Raw genomic sequence first — 27,939 nt, 5'->3', positions numbered from 1 at the left:
CCTGCGAGATAAATCAGGACACCTGAAATGCTAACACGGGCTCATTGTTTATAAATATAATAAATTCACTTCCTGTCACTCTATTGATCCCTTCCTACTTTTTTTCTTTTAAACACAGAGCATAACAAAGTCTCTTGGCAGAGCCCGGCTGGGTGTCCTTAGTGTCCTCCTCCACAGCAGGTCACAAAGCAGAGGTGCCTGCCTATCAGAGGACTCTCCCTGCAGGTGAAACTCAAATTGCTGTCCGGGTTCAGGATTAGGAGTCACATGGGAGCCCGGCCAGTGCTGCGTGAACTGCGTCAGGCGAGGGCAGCCCTGTCATCACAATGGAGGCTCGATGTGGTTGGATCAGAGAACACCAGATAGAAGGGCTGTGCTCTGGCGGTTGGAGCAGAGGCCGTGGAGGGTTGTAGGTTCCTTTCAGTTCCCTCGCCCCACCCGCTAGCCAGGGGGCTGATTGCCTGTGGTTTGTTTTGCCGGGTTTGTGATATCCCGCAGCATGCTGTAGGGCATGCAGGCTGACTTGGTATTCAGGTAAAGGTGGCGATGTCCACGAGGGTGGTGGGGAGTGGAAACCAGATACTCCCTGTAGCTGAAGGAAGGCATCCCAAGACAGAACGTGCTGCCCTGATTCTGCTCCTTTCCCCACCGCTGCTCCTGCTATCACTTCCTTTACCGCAAAGCAGGAGCAGGTCTCTTTATCAGCTAATCCACAAGGGCTGGGCCGGGTGCCTGCGGGGAATACACGAGAAAGAGAAGGCACAGCACTTGCCTGAGGGAGCTGATCCTCACAGGGGCCACAGGAGTTACGGAAGAAGTGATGTGAGAAAGACGTGAGAGCACAGGCAGGTACAGGAGCACCGCCAGCGCAGGCCAGAGGGGAGGTCTCCTCGGGGATCTGCCACAGCCCAGGGGTGTGCCTCAGTACGCCCGCCGCACAGCAAGGGGGCGCACAGACAATTCCTAAGGCCTTTTGGGCTCTGGCATTCCGTTTCTGTGACAGCCCCTGCCAGATAATTCTTAAGGATGAATCCGGACCCTGCCGCCTCCTAAGGGAGACTGGAAGGGCCTGGCCTCATCAGCTCCCTTGTGCCAGGCGCAGCCACTCCGCTTGCGGGCAGACCGAGAGGCGGGCAGCGTTAGCTCCCTGGAAGGAGAGTGGTGGCATCTGGGGCTGCACCGTCAGATTCCTCTCAGAGGAGAGAGCTGCTTTTTGTTTTGTTTTGTTTCAGCCTGCGAGGAAAATGAACTTGCTAGTCAGTATGGAACTGCCCTGAGGGGAAGTGAGTCCTGGAAGGGAACCTTCACTTCTGCCCGGGGCAGGCCAGAGAAGAGAGCAGGGATGGTGCTCTCTCCACGCCTTCAACTCCTTACCGCTCTACTTAAACCAACGAGAAGCAAAACTAGGCCAGGCATGGAAGACAATGCCCATTCTGCTCTGAGATGGCCACGGCTGGCACCTGTGACAGGGGCTGCTGGATGCAGTGGCATGCTGGAATGGGCTCATCTAGGTTTGTGAGAGCTGACTGCCACGTTCTTCCCTACTCCACAATGAGTGACATCACCTCAGTAGCTTGCAAACGGCCACGTGGGAGTATTTACACCGTGGAAATAGGTGAACGCTACACAAACCTGGAGAGCTGGTTGTTAAACAATCATCAGCACACATGGTTGGATGGACCTTCTTCTTAATCAAATGGGGACTTAAATCCAGGCACGGGGCCCTCAGGCTGCAGCAGGCCGGCTTCTGAAGCCCACGTATCAGCTCTCTTCACAGCCACCACCGTATACCTAGCACTTGGATTCACCCAAATCTCGGCTGACTTCATCACACCAAAGGTTTGAACCAGGGCCTGTCCTGCTGAGATTAGCGTGCAGGCATCCGAATTCCTTCTACTCTTCCCCTTGGGGATCTAAAGCAGTTTCCTGTGGCTGCTTTTCTAATCTATAAGCTGTAAAATATCTAATATTAGCCACTATCCATTTAGGAGCTACTCGTTGCCAGGTACAGAACGAAGCACTTCGTGTGAGTTATCTCATCTAATTTCATTCTCACCATAGCCTTATGAAATAATCTCCTCCTTTTATGGTTTGAAAAGGCGAGGCTTGGGATGTTACCCAGCTTATAAGTGGCAGAGCTAAGAAGTGAATTCAGATCTGTCTGATTCCAGTGTGCTCCTTCCAAAGTCCATGCTCTTTCTACTACACAACATGCCTATGGTTAATAACATTATTCTTCCTTCTTGAAAATATATCCAAGTGATATTAACTCTAGATAGGACCTTCAAGTATGGCAGAGTGCCTAGGGCCACGATGCAATCAGTATTACCCTTCCCCAAGATGAGCCACCCTCCCCCACAGAACACACTTCCTCTTCCCCCTGCTCTAACCCAGCCGTTGTCCCTCCCCTCCTTCAACCTCTACTCAGAAGTTACTTCCTCCTTGAAGCTTTCTCTCATTAACCCCACCCAGTTGTGATCACTTCACCAACTTTGCTTCTCCTCAAATACTTACACTTAAATTTACACTAGATTTCTTTTGCCTCATTTTTACAACTGGAGTTCCTTTGGGTCTTCTTCATTAAGCAGTAGTTTCTCCCTCTCTTTTGTCCTTCCCACAGGGCCTGGCAATGAATGTTGTCCACAGGGGCCTCTTGGGGTTGGCCTCCTTTGCCTTTGTCTGTGGGTCTATGAATGGCCTGCTCTTCCCATCCACAGCAGGGTGCAACGGCATTCTCCTGATGATCTGGCCAAATGACTTAAGTATCCTCCTTGTTCTGACCAAAGACACCATTGGTATGGAGCTTGGGCAGGAGGTCAGGAGAAAAAGCCCAGGCCACTTCTGTGTCACTCAGGGACTCTCCTTTCCAGCCTTAACATTCAATGAAACTTCTGAGAGGACTTCTTTTGTCCAGTCTTGGGCCAGACAAGGACTTGATTCTTTCTAAGAGGGTCTTAAGCTTTCCCATCACGTCCTTCCTACTTCCTGCTCCCTTAGATTGACTTGAAGGTTGAAACTAGCAATGGAGTAGGAGTTTAGGGCTGGGTTTGAGGAGATATCTTTTTCTTTAATCAATGCTGTTCTGAAAGGTGTGAATACATAGGTGACTATGAGTGGGTGTTAGCTGGGCAGGATGGGGCTAAGACAGGAGTTGGGACACAGTTGCACATATTACTAGGTGTTTCAAAAGCTTCCAAGTAGACTTAGAGTAGAGGCTGGACCTTTGGTCTTCTGGAAGAAGATACTAGTAACGTGGTAGAAGCAGCTGGTCTGATTTGCATTTGGGAAGCCAGAGTGTTTCAGACAGCTCAGCGGATGCAGAGAGTCATTCCTAAGAGGGCTTCCCTGGCTGGTTAGGACTTCTCACTCCTCCCAAACTCCTCTCTGGCCTTGTCCCCTAATCCCCTGTGCCCTGGACATGCTATACTTCCTCTCCACTCTAAAGGCCCAGCTGTGGTCCTCAGACTCCCTGCTTCTGCCTTTCTGATGCGTTAACAGGCTTTCCTCCCGCCTGGCCTACCACTTTTAGACTGGCACACACGGTTTTCACAAGACGGGTTTTTGTGGTTTGGGTTTTTTTCCTTCATAAGTTTGCAGCTGCTAGTTTTGAAACCACCAGCCCTGAGGCAACTCAGTCAAAAAGAGAGCAAGAGAGAAAGAAAAGGAGAGAGAATAAAAGAAAGGGATGACAAGAGGTCTTTCTGTAAATCATGTATTACATTCAAAGGCCTGTGCGGCAGTCTCGCCCTTGCTTTGCCTTCTCTGGAGGCTCCAGTTAGTGCAAGGCTCCCACAAACCGTTAAGGTCGCTGGGCATTTGCCTCAGGTGGATGTGATGAGGTGTGCTCCGAATTCCGGAGCCCCTGGCTGCTGTGCTCACAGGTGAGTTGTGAGGGTTGAGACTTTTGGTTATGATCTGAAGGGGACCTCCAGCTTCCTGTACTGCTTGAAGGTGTGTACATGTGTGGATGTACCAACACGTGCATGCTGAGGACAGGGAAGAGGGGAGGGGGAGACACAGGAAGACCCTGATTGCATTGTCAAGTATTATGTAGGGATTGTGTTCAGGCCCATCTATGGGACAATTTTCATATGCAAACACAAGTATTTGGCTGAACACAGACTCGGAACAAGAAGAGGAGCCAGAAACAAACAAATCCAGAAAAAACTCTTCACATTCAGGTGTTCCCTTCCCCCTCCCACATTCACTCGCATTTGTGGCAGCTAATTATAGTTTTTATCTAAACCAAGAGAAGACCTAGCGTCACAGCCTAGAGTCATACCACTGGGCAGAGCACTGAGGCTTGTCAGGAAGGCGAGATGTCAAGTTTATTTTGGGTGGCTTTTGCGTGTCATCTATTTGCTGGCATTCCAGCTTGAACCCCAGTTCTCTGTGGGCCTCACAAAAGCACTTTTGCTGGTGGAAGAGGGAGAATCGTGGAAAGAAAATGAGAAATGGTTGGTCCTCCAAGTCAGGCCTGCTTTGACCAGAGAGGGCAGGGATCAGTCTGGGCTGTGGGGAATTTCACAGGAATACGAACAAAGGAACGTCAACTTCTGTTTGTGCTCCTCCTAGAACAATGAACCCATTGCGATCTAATATCAAAGTGATTTGTGGTCATGTTTGCCCTCACCCTTTCTCTCTACTTGCTCCTCCCCAAATTTACTGGGGGTCCCTTGAGCGCTTGAGATATGTTTTCTTTGCATGACCTGTAGAACTACCCAGCACAGTGAGTGCTCTGCATGTAGTAGGTGCTGTATAAATGCTTAGTTAATGCAACTGAACGGAACACTGGTTGTCATACTCTAACAAAAATGTGTACTGATTTTCCTGTCATCTACAACACAAAATCCAAATTCTCTCCAGGCTGGCATAGAGGTTTCTGAGGGTCAGGCCCCAGCCGTTTTCCAGCTCCGCGCCTGCTGTCCCATGCTTGCGGCTCTCTTCCTACCCCGGCACGCCCTTTCCCACGGTCACGCTCTGCCATGCTCTTCGCTCTCCCTGGAGGGAAAATTTGTCAGGCAAATTCCAAGTCACTTTAAAAATTAGCTCCATTGGTACCTGCGCTCCGTGAAGCCATCCCCAACTCCCAGTCCTTTCCAGCACACCGAGTTGTCCCTTCAGTTGGTCTCTTGTGACACTTTGTACAGACTATTGTGAAAGCACTTGCTCTTCTTGAGTGTGAATATTCACTTATGCCTGCTTCCTTCAGGGGACTCTGAATTAATCAAAGCCAGGGTCCAGGTCTTATGCATAATTGCATCCTCAATGCTGCACACTGCCCAGAACTAGTAGGCGCTCAACGAATGTTTGATGCTTAAATCATGAAAGAAACAATGCGTTCCATTCGTCCATTCCTTAAAGTCTGAGGCAGAGTCTTCCTGTACCTGTCCTCCTTCTTTCCTTCTCTTTCCCACACGTGGCCACCTCCGGGAGCTTAGCACAAACGTGGTGCCAGGAATGCAGTTCTTTTATTTCCATTTCTGGAATGTCTATATTCTTGTGCACAAGTTCCATAAAATGACCCACAGCCACTGCTGCTCACCACATTTCTAGGTCTCCAACATTTGTAAAGACATTGACTTAGGCCCTTTATCACCCAAAGATTTAGACACCCATGAAGATGAGCTTTCCTAGGTCACAGTGTGCCTCCTCCATGAAGCCTTCCCACACTAGCACAAACCCACAGGGATTTTTCTTCTCATCTCAATTTTTTCGGCGTATCCAGCTTATACTGCCTGATCTCCCACTTGCTCCCTGTTGTCTTTAATTGCTCCACTGCTGTTTTGGACATGTATACAGTTGTCATGGATATTTTTCCTCCTGATTCTTTGGAGACTTCCCCACCCCACGGTTCACAATACTTGATATGTGGTCAGAATGCAAGATGAATGACTGTGTTAGCTGTCCCTGCGCTGACTTTCTGCGCTCTGCGTCACTCCCCAGACTGCGTTTTCCCAAGGGAACTTTACCTCATCTGACTAGCTCCTGAGCAGGCAATATTAATTAGCAACATCTCAATGACTAGAATTCCTGTTATGGAATAAATCTCCAATAATTTACATGTTTTCCACCCACGTAGTTGCACTTTACTGTGAAAGCCATACTACTTAGGCCCTCGGTTCAAATATTGATAAAGACTGTAAAATTGAGGCCAACGTAGCTAAGTAGGCCAGGTGGTTTTTTGGTGTTTACAATCACCAAATTGGTGTCTCTAGCCTGCTCTTCTCCCCGTCTGAACATCCTCATCCTGCACTCCTGTGGGGGTGCCCTCCCTTCTCTGGGTTGGGCCTCTCTGAGAAGCATCCCTTGACAGCTTCTCCTTTGCCTTCTCGCCTTCCCCTCCCCCACACCCTGTCAAAACTTGACAGGTTTGCCATATGCACAGGACCTTGCTAAGCTAAGCTCTTATAGTAAATGCAGTCACTCAAGTCATCTCGCTGGGTAACTTGCATTTTGACATGAGTCTCCCAGAAGCACAAAGGAATAAGCTCATGGTGACCATTTCAGGCAGATGGGATACTGGTGATGGAGACTTCTGGGGAATGAACCTTTCAGAGCCTCCCACCACGGCTACCTGGGATGTCTACATCTTGGGATGCCTACATCTAAGGTCAGCTGTGGACAGGGGAGCGGTCCCCCATCCCCTCCCTGCTCCAGGATGGTCACAGGGTCTCTGACTCTAAAGCCACTTGGTGGGGAAGGAATGGAGGTCTCCTCAATAAATACCTGGCCTGAGTTATCTGACTTGGAATTCAGGGTGTGGAAAGTCATCCAAATGCCTTCATTCCCCAAACCGAACTTCTAGAGAGTCTGCAGCCGGCAAGTTTCAGATTCATTTGCGTCAACATGTTGTTTGGTTAATGCAGCTGAGCATCTAGGCCCATTTTCTTAGAAACAGGAAATCCCAGTGTGCCAAGAGTAAACAGATCCCAGCCCCCAAAGGTTTGAGTTCATTTAGGAACTCCCTGACCACAAGGGTCTGTGAAGCTGTGTGCTTGAGCCAGGCATGCTCTCCTGCCCATAATTGATCTCGCACAAAGGGATGGTCTTTCTGCAGCTCAGCAGCTGGAAGAGCTGTGAGCCTGAACCATGATCTAGGGAGGCTGGGAATAGGCTAAGGACAGGATCCCGATGTCAGACATAAGATAGAGGAGTATCAGGGGTCTTTTATAACTCAGCAGGCATTTCCCCTGAAATCCCCACCACAGACTCTTCAATTTTGGGTGCTTCCTTTTTCTTCCTTTATATCTACCATAAGAGCAGGGATTTTGTCTGTTTTATCCTCCATTCCATCCCCACCATCTACTACAGTGCCTGGAATAGGAGGCACTAAATACGTATTAGTAGAATGAATGAATGATTAAGTGGCACCATGTGAGTCGAAGCATTAATGAAGGGCTTGACCATCCCAGTTCTGGCAGACATCATGCAGATGTTGCTGGTCCTGAGGGGCTCACAGAGAATTCTTGCTCACAAACTGGTCAGCACCCACTTGGGAAGGACAGACTCTACTGAAGCTGCCAGGAGGTTCCAGCTTCTCAACATTTCGTTTGTTGAGCAGCTAGGTTAGTCGGGGCTGGAGAAGAAGAGATGGTTGACTGGGTAGAGGGGGAAGTGCAGGGGGTGGCCAGATGGGCTCCTGCTGCAGAGAAGTCCCTCTCCCTGGTCAGACAAAGAGCCCTCAGAAAGCTACCTTCCCAACCTCCGCCACACACGCAGAAGGCGGAGAGGGCCTGGCTTCGTTCTGACGAGGAGCCTGGCTGACCGTGTTGCTGTGAGGGGCAGAGGAGTGGCAGGCAGCTGCCAGACGCGGGAGTCTCTGAGCAGTAACTGCAGAGCCTGACAACGGAAGAAAAGAGGTAACTCTTCTATTATTAGTAGTTGCTTTCCACGTATGTGTAAGCCAAACAGCTTATGAAAGAAGAGGCCTCACGGTAGCAGGAAATTCAGAGTTGTGGGTGTCTCTGTGCTATCAGATCAGGTCCCGGGTTTGCCTGCAATCAATCCAGTGTCGGCTGGGCTTCCCAAGGAGGTGAGCCAAGGCCGCCCCGCCTCCCCGTGCCTCCGGCCTATGGGCCTGACGACTCCAGGGGGACTCTGTGACTTCCTTCACATCTACATCTTGGCATTTCACATGGGTTCATTTCTAAAACCTATAAAGATTATTTTATTAAAATAACAAAGAAAGAAGTCTAGGCTTGTTACAAAATGCTATTCCAGGTCCAGAAGTTAGGGAGAACCAAGATGATACAAACTATTCAAAAGCCCAGCATTTACCATTCATTTAATGGTTTACTGTACATCCTTTAGGAGTACAATAACATTTCATGATACAGGAAAATATCCATAATTTAACAGTACGAAAATAAAAGGAATTCACAAAACAATATGGTTATGGTTATATAAAAATAAGACATCTATATCTATATATTTTCACTAGGAATACTGGAAGGAAACACACCAAAATATTAAAAGGTTGTTTTCTGGGTTGTGAGCCTATGGGTGCTTTTGCATTTTTCTTTTGTAATTTTTCTGTATTTTCCAAATTTTGTACAAGGGTGACATATTACTTCAGAAATCTTTATTTAAAAAAATACTTAAAAAATAGATAATACGCTTTACGAGTAAAAGAAAAATTTAAGCCAAAAAACCGAGAAGGAAAGAAGTAGCAGTATATTTAGCATAGGCTGGCCAAGGAGGCCGATTCTCCCAGCGCTGGATGGATTTGGACATACCTTTCCTTCCCGTCCCTGACTCGCCCTCTCCCCTCTTTTCTCACCCTGACACAGCCCTGCTCATTCAACCGACGACTGTGCAGTGCTCCAGTCGCACCTCGCTTTCCTACAGCACCTGCCTGCCCGGCATTCCTTCCTAGCTTATCCCAGGAAAGCAAGGGAGGCCCAGGAAGCAAAAGAGATGTGCACAAAGGCGAGGGTAAGTCTCGGCTTGTCACTCAAAACCACCCGAGTTCTCTCCAGTTCCACAGAGCTCATCCTGTGTGCATCCAGACCCCTCACTGCCTTTGTGTAAAGCACCCTTTGACAGTTAAGTAGGGAGATTCCAGTGACTTCCAAATGCCACAGCTATCTGAAATTGGGTGCCTTGGGCTCCCAGGGGAGTCTACTAATTCAAGGTAAAAATAAATAAATTATAGTACACATACGTACACTCACATATATTTTGTACACATCGATATGTATGCATGTGTGTGCATATATATACACATACACATCATGCACGTATATGTACGAGAAAGGAGGGGAGAGATCAAGTGCACACACACTCCTCCCCCATTTGCCCTCACAACATTATGAAATGGTATATTTTCTTCATCTAACTGATGAGGAAACTAAGAATCTAAGAGGTTAAGTGGCATGGCCGGAAGTGGCAGAGCTAGAATTTGAACACAGTCCCGCCTGTCTCTACAGCCTGGGCTCTTTAGCAGAGAGCCTCTCTCCTTCCAGCGTTGCCATCCCCGGCAGCCTGCTGTGATCGCAGTGAGTCCCGAGACTCCATAATTACTGGGTTCGACTTGGCCTCCAGAATAACCATGACAAAATTTGTGGAAATGTTCACAACAGCTCTTTACTTCCAGGTTCTGAGATCAGAAACGGAAGTTTCAAAATACCGAAAGTTCGTTTATGTTGAACATACTGCTTAGGCTAAAAGCAGGAAGTCCAAGAAAGCCTGATCTCATGAGGTTTTTCAGCCCAATTTGGATCCACATCTGCACTTCTGGATTTTCCACTGAGTCCAGCCTCAGCTGCTCAGCAGCTCCTCCCATTTCACTGACTCTCCGCCTCCAGCATGGGGTGCTGATAAATAAGAAAATCTGCTGCTATTAACTAAGATTTACCCCGCGATTGGCCAGTTGCAAGGTGGTGAGCTGAGATAGGCTGTGGGGGGAACAACTGAAATTCGAAAAATATGCAGGTTTCTTTTTGTAAAGCTGAAAAAAACCCCAAGCTCAAACAAACAAAAGCTCTAAACAATAAGTCATCCAAACAGCGGCCTCTGTTCTTGTCTCCAGGTGCAGGAAACAAGTGGAAAGGAATCTTGCCACCTACTCCTTCCCTCCTCAGACCTGGTCTCCTATTGGTCAGGCTCCAGCCGGGCTGGGAAAGGAAGGGAAGGTGACGGCGCTCAGTGGCCTGCCTTAGAATGCCAGTGTTGGGGGAGCCCCAGAAGGTTGGAGAGAATCATCTCCATATCCTGACTCCCACTGTGTGAGGAATTTTGGAGAGCAAGTCCCTCATGTTGTGGATGAGGAAACTGAGGCTAGCAGAAGTTACAGGATTTGCTTAGGGTCGCACATCTGGTTGACAGCAGGTGCTGGCATTGGAACCCGAGTCTACCGCATCATGTTGCCTCTGTTTTCAGTTAGAATAGCTGCCCCTCCTATGTCTCAGCAGTCAAATGAGTCAATAGACATGATAGAGGTTTTAAGCGACAAAGTATAAAGTGAATGTTAGCTGGTACAGTTTTACCTATTCCGGTTGGTGGGGTAGACAGTACAGCTGATGCTATCTTTAATTTGAGTCCCTTTCCATTCCAAACATTGGATTATCTGGGGATGCCATTTTCTATGAGGCTTCTCTGCGAGAAGGGTTCAGAGGCTTCCAGGAACACCTCCCCTCCGCCACCATCCCTGGCACCACCTTAGATGTCCCTTTGGGAACAGCTGGAGGACTTTGGATAATAAGAATCCACAATGCATTGCGGTTTGGGCTTCTTTACTCATGGTCTGGAGCATATTCTCTTGAAGCATAATTTTGAATCAGCCACACCCAACTGAAACAACCCAGGAGAGGTAACAGACCGCATCATAGGGCCCCCCCCTTTTCAGTTTGAGGAGCTCAGGCACCCATGGGTTACTGTCTCGCCTTGTAACCCTGCTCAAACTGGGTGCAAAGAGGCCCAGCATGACACAGTTAGTGGCTGTGTGACCTTGAGCCAATTATTTAATCTCGCTGGGCCTCAGTTTCCTCATCATAAAACGGTACTTGCCACGTATACCTCATGGGTTGGGGTGGGAACTAAAAGAGATGTTTATCAAGTGCCCCGTGCACATGTGGATGTGGGCTCCCCCCACCTTCCCTGCAGTCCAACACCACCCCTTAGGGTAAAGCCAAGGACCCAAATGTCTTGGAAGAAGCAGCTCTGAGCCCCAGAAGAACTGCCAGAATCTGGAAGAACAAGTTTTCAAATTTGCAGTACACTTTTTTCTTCCTTCGGAGGAATTTCTTACACTTAGCAATCATTAAATAAATACCACCTTATAGCAAAACCTTAATGAGTCTGCTTTCCTATTAGAGAGGGCCTTCTGGGATTTTCCTCTCTCCTTACACAGGTCCTGTACTGTTTCCTTAGCCACATCACAGGTGCACATTCTTCGCTGGGTACTCTGGCTTGGGGTGCACTTGGAGCAGGGGTGAAGAGGGCAATCTCCCCCATCCCTCGAAGTTGCAGTGGGAGGAAACGGGGCCTTTCATGTGGCGGGGTCAGGCATTCTCCCCAGAGCAGTACGTTCCCCGGAAGCCAAGCCGGTGGGCAGAGGCCGAGGCCGCCGCCGTTTCCTCCCCACCTTGGAAAATTACACAGAGTGCCGCTTTGCCCACTGACTGCCAGGCAGATGGCCTGCTGCTTTCTGAAACTGTCCTACCTCCTTGGGATGAAAAACAACAATGTGCCATGCCCACAGTAACGAGCTTGCCCTTTCCTCTTCCTCCTCCCTGCACTGGAAAAAGCACAGGATCTGTAAACAAGTCATTAGATTCGAGATCCTGCCCAATTTAGACTCTTTGTCTCAGTTTTCTCCAGAGTAAACTTGTGGACACACCCACCCAAACCAAGCAAAGCCCAGAAGGAATGCAGAGCCCTGTGGCCAAGCTAACCACAGCTGACCCCACGGTGCCCAGGGCTCGGCTCACTCCCTGGGCCGGGAGGGAGAGCAGGGAGCCCAGAGAGCATCAGCTCCATCAGGAGAAGAGCAGTGCGCCCAGACTGGCGACCAGCCAGGACCTCAGTCTCGGGGTTCAATTCCTCAACACAGTTTTAATTTTGGAAATGCCTCCCCAAAGTATCAAAAATCAAAAGTCCACCTCCTTTGAAGTCTGGCAAGAAAACCCCCAAGATCAGCTTCTCTTTTATTCCTGTACTTCCCGTACAGGCAGGCTTCTAGAAAACAGAGGTTGGAGAAAATGAAAGTCAATGCCAAATACTAACCAGACAGAAGAGTAACTGCTTTTCCCCACGGCCCCCCACCCCCAGCTCTGGCATTATGGGCTGGGGAAGTGGGCCCCTCTCCTGCTGCTGAAGATCTGTTTATTCTGCACTCCATAAAGGGAAACCAGGCCCTTTTCTGACATTTTGGCTTGGAGGGGGTGGGGAGAGAAGGAGGTCTAGAATTTAAACTCAAAACCAGATCAACTTCTCTAAATCTCCTGGTGCTTTTTCTGCGATTCCTCAATGGGCCACATTGTGAGAATCAGGCTTTCAACTCTCCCAACCCGCGTGCCTCCATCTCTAACAGTCTGGCTCCTAACCCCTACGAATGCCATAAACTGCAATGACCCCTTCTTGACTTCCAACCGTGCCAGTACTCCCAAGATGGAATTAGGGACAGATGCGCTCACAAGCAGCTGGGCAGCTCCCCGGTCCCACTGCACCAGCAGGCTCCCTCTGCCTCTCTGGCCTGCCAGCAGGGAATTCTCTGCCTATGCCCGAAACCTTGCTCTCCTGAGTGGACGGTGGCTTCCTTTAAACAATGAAACACGGAATTTCCTCTGTCCTGGAAGTGTTCCGCTTGTCATCCATGTTATCCTTATCAGCAGACCACAATGCAGTGAGGGGAGGCCCCAGTGTGCTCAGGACCCATGGGGTATCATTGCAAAATGTTTTCTTCGCTTTTTCCTCTGCCTTGAATTCAAAGCATGACCTTTCCGAGTGGAATTCAATCAGGTCATCTCTCAGATTCCCCAGTGGGGAAATAGAAGTAGCACAGCAAAGTCTATTGTTTCCATTTCGAGAAGGTAGAAACTCTGTTTTCTCTCTATAGCATCCAACTAAATGAGGTGGGATGAGGGATAGTGGAGGTAATAAAAAGGCCCTTAAGAATTGTTTAAGATCTTGGTAATAAAACACAGCCTAGATCTTGGCATTCCGTCTCTACTTATGTAGGCCGGTTCTCAGCAAACGTGATCGACGCCCCAACTTCTTCAATCGCTCAACACGACTTTCACTAGTTTGGATGCAATTCATTTTCTTTTTGGACAAGTTGGAAATAGATTTTTTTTTCCACTTTGAACAACAGGAGAGCAATACAGTTAGGAAAAGGGGAGGCATGTGGGAATACCAGAAGACCAAAGGAACTGCAAAAATAAACTTCTGTTAATGTTAACACTCTTGTATTCCAGGGCAGGAATAATTAACTGTATATGTTTAGTTACTTAGCAACCCCGAGCTCTTATTCTGAAAAGCTCAAAATATTTCACGTATGTAGTGAGTACAGTCTTTGGGATCAGACAGCTACATAACTTTTGGCAAGTCTCTTGAGTTTTCTCTGCCTCAGTCCCTTTCACTGGTAAGTGTGTCTAATAATGACAGGTTCCATGGGCTGTGGTGGGAATGAGGTGCTAAAATGTATTTAAGTGCTCAGGACAGTGCCTGGCTCATTAGTAACTACTCAGTAAATATTATTATCATTATTATTATTATTATTGACATTACTGATACCTCCTGCCAAAGTTGTTGTAAAATAATAATGAAGGAAAGGGCACAGAAATTCCAGAGAAGATCTTGAAAGCCAGTCCCCGTTCTTAACCTCTCTAGAGTCTCAGATCAGAGAACTTTCTCTGAAATTTTGGCAAACACCAGATATAGATAGCATGCCTCTTGTAGGCGTTTTTGTTGATCTTGCAAAATGCTTTTACAGCCATCTTTATTACATCACTTCAAGGTAACATTATCATTGGCAGAATCTCCTTGTTCTGCAGTGGAGGAAACCAAAGCATGGAGACCCAGGCCTGTGCTTAAGGACAGACAGCACTTCCCCTCAAAGCCAGCAAGCACAGCTCCCAGAGCTCTATTTGGCAAAGAGCTGCCTTGCTTTGCCAGTGAGGAGGTATACCAACGGAGACCACGTGATTCCACAGGCTAGGATTTTCAAAGGCAGAAGTAAGCCTTCTAGAACCTTCTTGCCCTTGAAATTTCTGGATGCATTGCACATGAAAAGCATATAAACCAATATATATGTACTGTATGATCTCAGTAAAACACTAGTCTGATAATATCTTCAAAGATAATTGTCCTCTCACAATTACACTTTACTTGCCTTTACTGAAGAAGAGAGAGGCTAAGAAAATGGCTTATGGACCCACCGATAATGCCTGGAGAGACTATGGACAGAATGACTAAGCATGTGACGGTTAATTTAGCAATGCTACGGAACAGCCATGCAGGAAGGCAGCCTTTTCAATCATTCGCTCATTCACCAAAGATGTATCAAAGACCTATCCTCTTTCATGATTATGCCTGTTTATCATTCGGGGTTCAGTCTAAATGTCACTTCCTTAGGGAAGCCTTTGACCTCCGAGCCTAGGTTAGGTCCCCATATTAGACTCCTGTGAAGCACCCTGGACTTCCCTTTTCACAGAGTTCTGCACTTATAATAACTGGCAAAATATCTGTTTTCCCTGCTTGACTATAATTTCTCTCAAAGCAGGAGCGTTGCCCATCTTTCTATACTACTGTATCTTAGCCCCTGGCATACAGAAGGTACTCAATAAATACACGAATATGTGCCAGGTGCTGAGGTCTCAAAGACAAACTGCAGAGTGTCTGACCTCAAGAGCTTACAGCAAACATTAAAAACCCACACTGAATAGACCATTCATATGACCCAGCCATCCCACTACTGGGTATCTACCCAAACAATTTGAAATCAACAATCCAAAGTAACATATGCACCCCTATGTTTATTGCAGCACTATTCACAATAGCCAAGACATGGAAGCAATCCAAGCGCCCATCGACAGATTGGATAAAGAAGATGTGAAATATATATATATATATATATATATACAAGGGAGTACTACTCAGCCAGAAAAAGGACAAATTCATCCCATTTGCCATAACATGGAAGGACCTAGAAGGAATTATACTAAGTGAAATAAGCCAGTCTGAGAAAGACAAACATCAGATTATTTCACTGATATGTGAAATATAAACAAGTACTAGGACAAAGAAAATAGTTCAGTGGTATCCAGGGGAAGGTGGATGGGGGGTGGGAACAGGGGGTGAAGGGGGGCACTTATGTGGTGACAGCCAAGAAATAATGTATAACTGAAATCTCACATTGATGTAAACTAATATGAACTCAATAAAAAAAAAACACACTAAGATGCTTAAGATGATGTCACAGGAGTCACTAAATTACCATGGTCACAGAATTGTATTCTACACACACTTCCTCACCTTATTCCAGATACAATCTGAAAAGAACGAAGGTGGAAGATTTCAAACTGAAGAGAGATTTTTCTGAAAATGCGTGGGCCACAGAAATATCAAACTAAAGATGGACTCTACACGTAATCAAGATGGGACTATTAAAAACTCTAACTGGGCATTTCTAGGGCCTGTGGGTTGCTCTGGATTTTACATTTCTGGAGGGCGAGTGTGAGTGAGAAGCAGGACCATGATGCTTCATCACCCCTAAAACCATTATGGAGAGTTAGACTGCAGGAATCTTTGCCTTATTTTCTCCGTGGCATCCATCCAGCCTGGTCTTAAACAATTCAACTCAGAAATCTATGCCACAGATTCAGTGACAGACACAGGACTGACCTTCACAGTAATATCAACCTGAAGACTTCCGAAATGAAAACCCCCATAGTCTGCTCATTAGAGAGGCCTGGTAATGAGGTCAGACCTCCCTTTGAGAAGGACTAGGGGGCGTATTCCTCACAGTAATTCCAAAGCCACAGCAGGTACAGCTTGCCATATGTTCCTATTATCCATGGGCAATGGCCACGAAGGAAAGAGAGAAATTGCATCTTGTCTTGGAGACAACAAACACGTGGACCTGTGTGACAAAATGTACCACAGGACAGTACCAACTGAGGGACCACTCACTGGAGGAAAATTAGGGTTCAAAGACCACCTCTCTAGCTAGTTATTTGCTAAATTAAGTTGCTTTGTTCACATTTATACTTAAGGAGAAATCACCCTACAATGAGTTATATGAATCTGGGAACTAGAAAAGCCAACTATCTATTAATAGGATGGAGCCCTATGATATAGGAAATAATATTCGTGGTGGCATAAGGCATTAGAGCTGAAAATGACCTTACAAAGAACTTAGCACAATGCCAGTATTTTAAAAATGGAGAACCTTAAATCATTACATTGTATAGGATTCTCTTTGGCCAAGGTCATTTTTCCATGAAAGGACATCCAGAAAAAGCTCACACCTTTCTTTGACAGTGCAATATAACTTAATCATAATCTGTGAATATCTTTGTGATAAATTCCACATGCCTCCACTTTATAGAAGGGAAAAGAAAGCATTATATTCTTAAAGGTCAGTATAGAATTGAAAATGAAGCTGGGAGACTAGATGGTAGCCTTAGTTCCAGCTCCAGGCCAACATTGGCCGTACCTGGGTAATGCTGGACATTCACTATCCATTTTGTTTTGCTTTAATGTTAGTCCTAAGAGTAAATGGAAACGTTGGTCTTCATGTAGACAACACATTGCTGACTCAGATAAGAATAATCCGTGTGAATATATCCTCCAACTGAATTCAGATTTTGAGACATTTTTGACCTGAATTACATAGACTTACACTGTCTGATGTAGGAGCCACTTGCCCCATGTGGCTGTTTAAAGTTAGATGAACTAAAATCAAATGAAATAAAATTCCATCTTTGCAGAAAGCCCTGATAAAGACGGTCTTCTACTTTCTTTTGCCTTTAAGATAAGATTAAGAAAGTTGAGAAGTACTTACGAGGTTTCCCAAATCTCTTATCCCAAAAATCATGGAAGAGCCATGTCTCTCATGAAGCTTCCTACTCATCAACGCTTTCAAAAGAGAGATGTTTGAGCCTTCTACAGCCCAAGAAAACATTGTTCCCTTCTACCTAAATCAAATCTAAAACCAGAAATTTAGAATTACTTGAAAAAGATTAGAAAGTGTTACACTGGCTAATTCCAAGTCTGTAAATGTTTAAGCAAGACATAGGGCAGAGTGAAGAGGGAGGGATGCTGAGTTTGTCCAGAACCTTTGTACAACCCAACCTCACAAAGAGACACCACGGTCAAACAAAAAGAGTTTCCTGCAAGGCTGCATGTGCTTCTGTTATGTGAGGCGGTCTTCATAACTTGAAATATATATATTTGAGATGCTAATCTCTTTACCCTCACTCCATGGTTTTGGTGTAGAAAAACACAGAATGCTCCTTTGATGCACCATCAAGATCTTGGTAGTCGTTTGATTTCATGGGGAAAAAAGCAGTAAGCCTGCTCTTAGCCAGGTTGTGGTTCCTAAATTACACAGGTCAGTATCTGAGTAGCTCAATATCCAGCCCCGTGGACTTTAAAATCCCAATTCTGTTGGCTAGGCATAAAACTCTAATCCATAATTCAACACGTTCAGGAAAAAAGACCTAAGGAGAAGCTCTTAATCTCAATCCTAAATGTGTGGATGAGCAATTTAAAATGAAAAGGGTCACTTTATTTTCCTTTCTTTATCTCTTCATTACTTAGCTACTTCAGTGTGGGTAGAATATGGACAAACGCTCTTCCTCTTCGCTTCACTTCTGGTCACATAATCATATTTGGTTTTGTAGTGCAGCATGGACTACAGATGCAACCTTTCCTAAAATATTGATGATGCATAATGACAACAAAGACTAAACCCGCCCTGTGTAGTCTCATTACATGGGAGGCGAGCTGCCGACTCCAACACTAGCAGAAGACCAGCTTCAAGTCAAATTACTTTCTGTTGCCCCTTCACTCACACTGAAGTCAGTTAAACCTGAGAGTAGCTTCAACACAAGACAGACCATCACAGCCCAAACTCACTTACAGTCTTTGATCATGGGAGTTCAGTTCTACAGTCCCTCTTAAGTTGGAAAACTCTTCTTTCTGGAAGGCGATGGTGAAGCAGAGCTTATAGAAGAACTGAAAACTCTATTATCCAGCTTCAGGCCTGGCCCTGTGTTCCCTTAACCTATTGCCGCCAGGACACTGAGAAGATAACAGAGGAGATGGCACAGGCGAATGTAGGGGGAGTCAGTGGGTGTTTAGGTGTTAGATAGGTATTTTAAAACTATTCAAAAGGCAATTTTGCAGAAGATATGTGTTTTGTATTCTAGGAGGGCTCTTGACTCTTTAAAAGCAGAGATAATCCTAAAAAAAAACTGAGTAGCTTACATTGGACAGGAGAATTTTGTTTCTCTGGTGTTTTCAATTTCACACAACTCTCTTTATCAGCAGCACAAGCCTGGCATTCCTGAAGCTGCACTCATATCCTGCCATCGGTTTTTACGTAAAACCCCCATTGATTGGGGTGGGAGTTTCATGAGTAGAACAATGGCCGGATATGAGGGAGGGAAAGGAAGAATAGGTGATGTTTGGTCTGTCCTGGTGCACTGGGAGGGGAGAGTGTCTATATGGGCAGAGATGTGAATACACAGCTAATTGACGAATTTAGCCAAATGCCAGTAAGTCTTTGGAATCATTAAAGCCAGAAAAAAGCAACCCAATGAATTCAATTTAAGCAACATTTATTATCCGTTATGTTCAAACACTGACCTGGATGAGAATAATAACTAAGATAATAATAACTAGCATTTACTCGGCACTTTATAGTTACAAAGTGCTTTCACACCCACACTTCTTTTGATTTTTTTAATTAATCAGTAAGGCAGGTAAAAAACTTAATATTTATTATTATTACTATCATTTCTATTCTTATTTTATAGATAGGAAAGGAGAAGATTAGAGAAGTTAATATCTGGCTCAAGATCACACAGCAGGTTTAAACCCAGATTTTCACACTTCGGATTGCACATGGCTTTCATGGAACCAATCTGCCACCATCACGATGACTTGCAAAACACTCCAGCCTTTCACTGCTAGCTTTAGTACGATGTTTGGGTCCCCTGTCTCAGGCAAGAAGCGCCACACAGTACACAGCATTCCCACTTTACATTGTGTGCACACAAAGTTAACACTTTGTAACTCCAGCTGACTGAATATTGCTAACCAGCTCCCAACAATGAAGAGACGAGGGTGATCTCTCCTCAGAAAAAGTCCAAGTGAGGCCCAGAAATGGAAATGTTGCTTGATTTACAGTTGACAACAAGAACAACTGTGTAATGAGCCACCCAATAGTTAGTCATATTGCAATAATTAATTAAAGCTTTTCTCTAAGAAGTTCAAACAACTCTTCATTCCAGACTTTTACCAAATCCATGGGAGAAGAAGACTGTCCTTCCATTAGTCTTAGTCATTTTGGGTGGATGGAGAAGCAGATGTTAAGAAAGGGAGAGTAACTTTCCCAGTGTCACCCAGCTAGCCTAAGAAACCAGGAGCACAACTCAGATTGCCCAAACCCCGTGCCACTTTAGCACTTTAGAGGGACTTATACAGACACAGAATGGGTCCTGTCCCAGGGGAGCATAGGTCTGCTTTGTCAGTGTCTTCTGCATTTAGTGCAGAAGTGTACCCAGGTAGGTTCATCATCAAAGCTTTTTCATGACTATGAGGAAGCAGATGGAGGATGAGGCTTGCCATAACTGCAGACAACTAGCTCCCTCCAGTCAGAGGGGAGGTGAAGGTAGTGTTAGTATCTGCAAAAGGTCATGCCACCGGTTCCATCTCCAATGAGACTGACCGCTCAACTGACAGCTCATTGATGCTGACTGGCTGCATTATGAAGGACACTTATGCTCCATGTAACACTCCCCTGACCCTTCCAGAGGACCTGAGCTCAGAGCCACCCTTCTCTCCTGGTGATGGACACACGAAGGTGCCCACCTTCAGTGATGCCTGATTTTTCCACAGGAGTTCACCTTCACTGAGGCATCCATCTCTTCCTTTCCCCTTGTAAATGTGCTTGTTTTGTGCACACTGGTAAAACATTCTCTCCTGTTTCAAATTATTTTTAACAATTAAGCATGCAAATGTCTACGCAACATTTATTAAACTTCTGTGGACATTTAGGAGTAAAAAGGATGAACCAACAAGAATCCGAATCATCAAAGAGCTCTTACAAAACCAGCATTTTGAGCCTTTAATTGGAAGTGAATCAGAAACAGGCATGTGAAATTTCCCATGAAATACACACAGGGTTTAAAAATCAAAAGAAGGGTGCTCTGGGCAGAGAAGAGTCTGGGTCATACCTCGTCTGAACTCATGGAAGACATGACTGATTCTGATGAGTTCCAAACCCAGCACGTTGCTTGATGGTAGCTTGTCTATAATACCGTCTGGGGGCAACATCTGGGAAGGCAGGGAGGGATCACCATAGTGTTCCTTTACCACACTACATACCCAGTAAGGATACAGAGATCCACAAATCTCCAGAAGGAAGAGCATAGAGGCCCTAGTGTTCAGAGCAGCAGATCCATATGCCTGGATGCCTTCCCTAGGCACCCTGGGAAAATGCTCCACATGCCAGTTTCCTGAAAAGACATTTACAGGAAAGTAGTCTGCTTTCTCCTTTCTCTTTCTAGAAAAGTGCAGAATGTACAGGTACCCCTGAAATCCTTGACCTCTAGGGAAGTCCTATGTTGCACCAAAGACCCTACTTGAGCAAGATTACTTGTGCCTTTGACCCAATATGCTCTTTTTGTGGAGAAGGCGAAGATCACAATATGGTTCTCCACAGAGAGCATTATCAGGGCAGGGGGAGTTGTGTGAGGTAACACTTGGATCTCTGCTCTAGGATTCCTGACTAAGCATGGGTGGGTACAGGGCTGGTGGCAGAGTACAGTGCCAGGAAAAGCAAGATCTCACGCTCATACATATAAATGTGGTCATGCTAACCTTCTCCCTTGGCATCGCCAGAGCAGGTTCTGTGGGGCTGAGCACCCTAGTCATGCCCACGCTCACCCTCACACACTCCTCTCATGTCATAGTTTCTGAGTTAACTTCTTTGAGAATATCCTTTCAACCTATTTCATTTGGGAGAAATCAGTATGAATTACCCATGATGAATTAGCCCTCTTGTCTTAAAAATACGTCTCTTGTCAGGGGAGCTACATTTCAGCCTCAATTGTTTTCCATTCCAAATCAGTGATCCTTGTAAAGAGAAAAAGCTCCTTTCATAACATTTGGGTGGCTGCATGACTGCTTAGCTGTCTAAGTGGTTCCTATGGAAAATTCCATCTTCGCTTCCCCAGGAGTATTATGCCAATGGTCAAGAAATAAGATCAATGCACAAAGAAATCATGAGTACCTGTGGATTTAATAAGTCTTGATATCTTTGCTCCTGGAAACATCCTCATTGTGGATTGTGTTGTCTGGGCATATGAATACCTGAGTTCTGCTTCTAGGGTCTCTTGCCCAGTTCTTTCCTTTAGACATATCACATCTTGAAGCCTCAGTTGTCTCTTCTGTGCAATGGCGTGTTATGTTCTAAGAGTACTGGGAGGAGGGGGGTACTATAAGTTGGCAACTGTGATATTTGCCTTGGGAGATATGACAGATACAAGCAGCTGTCTTAGCAGTGCCCCCTTGTTACCCTGGATTATGCCTAAAGGTCTTTCAGAAATAACGTGTAGGGTGGGTGGTGAGGCCAAGTGGTGATGAGTAATATGGCATACTCCTGACAAAAGAGGAAACCAACACCTTCATCCCAATTTCTGGAATTTCTTCTTCAACTGACATCGATAACACTTTGGATATACTTTGAAGCTTCTTTTCTTACATGTGTGTTTCTAGAGCTACAACCTCAAACACAGATAGGTTGAAATCTCTAAATAAGAGGGTTTCTTTCCTGGCCTGTTATATCGAATTAGGATAACAGAGGAGTAAACCCTACACGGAGAGGTGTTCCAGGTATCTCTTGAAGATGCGTGTGGGTATGGCATGGGGGATGTTCATGTAGTGTTAGTGAGGAGAATGGGTTAATTTTCCCTCTTTGAATGAAATCAAGCTACAAGTAGGATGAGTTCAAGTGGCTCATTGACCCCTCATAATTGCACATGGGGCCCATCATGATGCTGTATAGAATGCTGTGAAAACTGCAAAGGCGGACACTCAGCCCTACGCATTGAGAATGAAAATTTTAAAATAATACGTTCTTCAATACTAAATTATGTTTGCTCCCAAGGATCCTTGGAGCTATGGTTTTCTTTGTTCTGCCAAAGGAAAAAGGAAATACATCAGGAAGCTGGGCCAGTCCACAGGAAGTCTCACTTGGGCTGATAAAAGGAACTAATGTGAGGTGGCTGTGGATGCAGTTATAAGTCAATCAGCCTTGAAATAACAAGAAGTGCTATTCAGGAGAAACGGGAGCCTGAAGTTAGCCTTTCTCGATGATTTCCTTTTAACCTTGCAAAACATTCCCTTCTTTGTGTTTTTTTATAACCCCCCCAACCTGTTTTTTTTTTTTAACAATGTGTTTAGTTTGTGTGTGTACATGAGTGAAAGAGAATAAAAAAGGGAACAAGAGAGCAAGAGAGAGGGAAAGGTAGGAGAGTAGAGGAGGAAGCATGTCAAGTCAAAGAATACGCTATTCTCTGCTGAGCTGCAAACCGTTTTCTCTTTGTCATCTCATTAGCTCCTTAAAGTAAAACAGAACCTGTTGGTTCCAGCCTTGCTTGCCTGCTCTCCAGTATACCTGCAAACAAAGCCAGGCAGCCTCTCTCACCTAGGAAATACAGGGCTTAGATCCCCCTGCATAAAGGGTGGCAGAGAATTGAGCAACACCATGAATCTGACCAGGGCAGCCTGTGGGTGGGGGTCACTTAGACTAGAGGGAAAAACAAACAACAACAAACCCTAGGTGGTCCTCAATCGATGGGTTAGGTATGAAGCCTAAACTTTATGGATGTGTGTGTCAATCTGGCAAGGTATCACAGTGGCTAAGCTCTATGAACTTGGGAGGCAAACAGGATTAGGTTCAAATCGTTGCTGTTCCACTTTCTACCTGTATGACCTTGGGTAAGACGCTTCACCTCTCCAAAATGAAAATACCTACATCTTAGCATTGTTATGAGGACCAAACGTGAGTATGTCTATAAAGGTAAAACAGATACTAGCACATAGTAAGAGCTAGACAAATAACTTACTCTTTTTCTTCTTATAATTGCTCCTTCTCATTGTTACTCCTCCTCAGATGGAAGGTGAATTTCTTGCTCTTAGGTGAGGAGTAGGGAAAGAAAGGCCTTAGCAAGGGCCATTGGGGCTCATGCAAAATGGTGGGCGATAGTTTCAAACTGAATTGGGGCCTTTCAGGGTTGACTGTGCCCATAGCACAGCACCACCACTTCCTGTCTGAAGAAGAAGAAAAAAAGCCTTCCAGAAAACTCATTAAGAGGCTCAAAATTCTTCTTGGACATCAAATAAGTCCTCAAAATATTGTTTTTTTAAGAGTTAAGTGTAAATGAATCAAAACCAGACGAATTCAATTTCCCTTCAATTAAACAGGATTTTTTAAAAGTCCAGGGGAAAGGCGCTTGGGGCCATATGCGTTTGGGGTTTTAAATGAGACCAAATTTTGGAAAAGAGTGTAAGACCCCAAAGCAGAGTCAGGCCCTATTCTTAGTTTGTATTAATGTGAAGGGATTAGCACAGCTCCAGTGTCACTCGGTAATAAAAACAAGCAGCTCACAGAAATTCACAAAGCACCTCCTAAGAGCCCCAGCCTTCAACTGGCCTCAAAGATCACTCCATAACTTGGCCCTGGGATTTCGGAAGAAGAGCCACGTGGGCCCAGATAGAATGTCTATGAGAGGTTCTGTCATCCACACCCTTAAGTAAGAAATGTTTTTAAAACCTACCCAGGATCAGAGTCTTAAGAACATGGGAGCTCAAAGGAAATTTTGAAATCATACCTTCATTTTATACATGAGAAAAAACTTTTCTGTTTTTTAAAGATTGGCATCTGAGCTAACAACTGTTACCAATCTTCTTTTTTCGTTTCTGCTTTCTCTCCCCAAATCCCCCCAGTATATAGTTGTATATTCTAGTTGTGGGTCCTTCTAGTTGTGGCATGTGGGACGCCGCCTCGGTGTGGCCTGACGAGCAGTGCCATGTCCACACCCAGGATCTGAACTAGCGAAACCCTGGGCTGCTGAAGCGGAGCGCGTGAACTTAACCACTTGCCCATGGGGCCGGCCCGAGGAAAACCTTTAACGCAAGAAATTTTACGTAAATATTGAAGGAGTGAAGTGACTTGCCTAAGATCCCATAGCTCATCTGGGGTAGAGCTGGGGCTAGAATTCAGGTCCCCAGATGCTAGGCTGGACTATTTCTCTTTGTACTGACTACAAAACAGGGTCCAAAAGTATCGGAGATCAACTCATTTGGGGTAGAATGATGTTGCCCAGCCCAAGTTTTTATAAGTCATCCCTCTTTAATTTTTACATCAGTTTTTTAAATTATAAAAGTAAATATATCTTAGTGATTTAAAAAATCAAATAGTACATAAGTTTGTATGTGAGTGTGAAAAGTAAGAGTCTACTTCTCCCTGCCCAGAGGCAAGCACTGTTCATATTTTCTTGTATATCCCTCCGGAAACCGGCCATGCATAAATAACCACACGTATGTGTATGTTTTCAGTTTTTTACAGAAATGTAACCACGCATTTTGGAACTTGCTTTTTTCCATGTAATAACATACCTTGGAGATGAGAACTTTCTAAATCAGGGTAAAAAGACAACTGATTTTATTCCATTTAACAGTTGCATTGTCTTTTCTTACGTGAATCTTCCACAATTTATTTATCTAGTCCCCTAGTGATGGATGCTTACACTATTTCCAATTTTTGACATTACAAACAACGCAACAAGAAACATCTTGTACATATATCTTTGGTATCTCAGTGAAGATGTCTGTAGGATAGCTTTTTAGAATTGGAATTATTATGAAATTTGTATAAATATTTAACATCTCAATAGATGTTTCCAAATTACCCTTCAGAATGATTGTATCAAGTTATACTCCCACCAATATAGTAAGAGAGTGACACGCGCCCTTACTCTTTCTAACATGAGGTATTATTATGAAGCTGTTTTAATCCTCGCCATCCTCATAGGTGATATGTTGGAATTTCATTATTTTCATTTGAATATCTTTATGTGTGTGCTTGAGGTTCTTTTCATATATCTATTGGCCATTTACATTTCTTTTTCTAGAATTATCTATTCATAGCATTTTAATCTATTTTCCTGCTAAGTTGTCTATCTTCTTCTTATTGATTGATAAGTAGTCTTTGTTTATTAGGACATTTGCCCTTTGTTTCATGTATGAGAAATACTCTTTCTCAGTTTCTTATCTATGTTTTCACTTTGTTGATGCTTTTTCTCCATGTTAATATATAAATAAATAGAAGAAGTAAAGCTGAGAAAGGGAGAGTAAGAAGGAGTCTTCTTGGCTGAAGCCCTGTTTTCCAAAAGTGTCCATACAATGGACTAGTAACACCATGAGTGAAGGGGCCATGGAAACTATAAGCTGGTTGTTACCCTTGGGAAAATGTGCCTAACTTTCCTTAGATTGAAAAGCCACAAATAAAGATTTCCCCAGTGAGTACTGCTTCTTTTGGAATCACCAATAGTCAGAGCTTAAAATCAATCAGAAGACAGAGAAACCTCTACTCTCTAGAGGTCTGGAAGAAATAGGATAGGCATCTTGTTCTTGTTCATCTCTGAGGAGTTCTGCTGAGCACTGTGCCCGGCAGTATCATTCAACTTTGGGCTGAATGAATAGATGAATGCGTATGAATTGAGATAAATGAGTACGGACAAAATGACTCTGCAGGCATGGGAATTTCAATCTAAATGGATGAATTTATATGCAGCAGCACTAATTTAAAGACAACTCGGTAAGAGGAATAATTTTATAATACTAACTTGTTTGTTTTCACATTTCTGCTACATGAACAACAGTGCAAAATCATTCACTCTCAGACCCCTTCACACATAAAGTCAATAAATACTCATAGATTCAGACCTCACAACTATGCTACTGGAATGTTAGATTCCAGTAGACATGTGAATCCCACCCATGTCTAGAAATTCACTTACAGATGCTCCCACGGCCCCTGTAATTCTGACCCCTTGCATGTGTGCACTGAGATGAGATGGGACATAAGGTCTCTCTTTACCTTGGACACAGCACTGTCTGAGTAGTGGGCCTTGCTGTTGGGAAAGCATTTCAGTTTTCAAGCCCACATTCTCTTGGAGTGGCTTGAAAAATTACATACTCTGAGATTTGGACCATGAACTAAATGGCAGGCACATTGTTCCCCCAAGATGGGAACTATCTTCAATATTTCAGGATTTTGGTTCAATTTTGTAGATACAAGCAATTTTGAAGCTGCTGTAAAGTTGATCTGAATTATCTGAAAATGCATCTGGACACTTAATGTCTGATCCTACTTGGAATGATGGTGATAACTGGTAGGTTTTGGTTTATTTGGGTGAAATGTTGGCATTTCTAAGTGAGGTGATGGGCACAGCCAACCTATGAAAGTATGTCAGACCTGTCTGAATTTCCATAGAAATTTGATTTGAATCTCAGGGAAACAACCTTTCCTTTTGTCTCTTCTCAGTTACTCTCTGCTGACTCATTCTCAAAAGGAACTAAAGTTGTAGCCCAGGATAGCTGGCCCAATTGAAAAAACAGCTTGTGGTGAAATCTCCAGAACACTGCGAAAGAAGACACATTTAAAGGAGTGAAAGGATAATCATATTTTTATGAGATCTGGTGAAATAGAGTTTCTTCTCCCTCCCCTGACTCCATGTTTAGTAAACAGGTATCTTTAAAGACAGCCGAAAGCACGGGCAGTTGCCTGAACCTATCCCTGGATGTCTAATCCTCACTGCTACTCACTTCTTTTGGCCTCTGATAAGTGATGGAGCCACTCCCATCTCCACTTCCTAAAGAGCAGGATGAGAATAGGAAGGATCACTTCCTAGGAGATTTGCACAGCTATGTAGGTCATCCCTCTATTAAAAATGTTGTGGTTCTTCTTTCCATATATTTTATAAAACCCAAATTCTTTGTTATGATATTTAAGGTCCTCCAGAATCTAATTCCAACCAATCTCTCCACTCCTACCTTCTCCTTCATATGCATTCCCCCACTAAAGTATTCTACTTTCCTAGAAAGCCCTTACACCTTATCTTCCTGTGTGAGTCCTACCCGTCCCTCAAAGCCAAGGTCCAGCCCACCTACGCCGAGAGGCAGGGAGGCTGGTGTGTGTAGAAAAAGCAAGCATTCTGGAGTCAGAAACACTGGGCTTGAAACTCAATTCTGTCATCTATTAGATGCCATCTTAGGCAAGTTACCTAACCTCTCTGAACTTTGACTTCTCCGATTTAAAGCGGAGATGTGATGGTGTTGCCTTGCATAGGGCTGTGGGGAGGATTAAACGCAAGAGTGTATGTGAAAGTGCTTTGTAACCAGAAGGGACTACATAAATGTTATTATTAGGTCTTCTCTGTCTCTCCAGTTGAAACTGCTCCTTCCTCCCTCAAGGCTAGCATGACACTCACTGCGCACACATACACACACATATACACACACACACACACGCACACACACGCACGCACGCTCGCGCGTGGCTTATCCTCCTGCTCAGTCTCCAGGGCAGCAGCCTTTTTGCCACTGGCATTGTATCTTAACAGCACTTAGTCACCCAGTTCAGTCCCTGCATAACAGTCATGCAAAAGACCTTAGATTTGCATGGTTACTGACTTGCAT

General features: G+C 44.8%; 1 protein-coding gene and 1 long non-coding RNA gene across 8 annotated transcripts in view; one reads left to right on the top strand and one right to left on the bottom strand.

Moving 5' to 3' along the window:
- The window catches only part of FLI1 (Fli-1 proto-oncogene, ETS transcription factor), a 120,642-nt gene that overhangs the window by 77,677 nt on the left and 15,026 nt on the right, over positions 1-27,939 (bottom strand). The window lies entirely within an intron of this gene.
- LOC103551407 (uncharacterized) lies at positions 137-11,290 on the top strand. Of its 2 annotated transcripts, XR_011540960.1 has the most exons (4): positions 137-225; positions 1,233-1,839; positions 8,793-8,937; positions 9,599-11,290. It is a non-coding gene; the product is annotated as an uncharacterized lncRNA (long non-coding RNA). The 2 variants fall into 2 exon arrangements; XR_011540959.1 differs by lacking the exon at positions 137-225 and having other exon boundaries at positions 1,012-1,839.

The sequence above is a fragment of the Equus przewalskii genome, chromosome 6 (genome assembly GCF_037783145.1).
Source record: "Equus przewalskii isolate Varuska chromosome 6, EquPr2, whole genome shotgun sequence".
In the NCBI taxonomy this organism is placed as follows: Eukaryota; Metazoa; Chordata; class Mammalia; order Perissodactyla; family Equidae; genus Equus; species Equus przewalskii.
The sequence above is the reverse complement of the archived record's forward strand: the minus strand, read 5'-3'. Positions and strand labels throughout refer to the sequence as shown.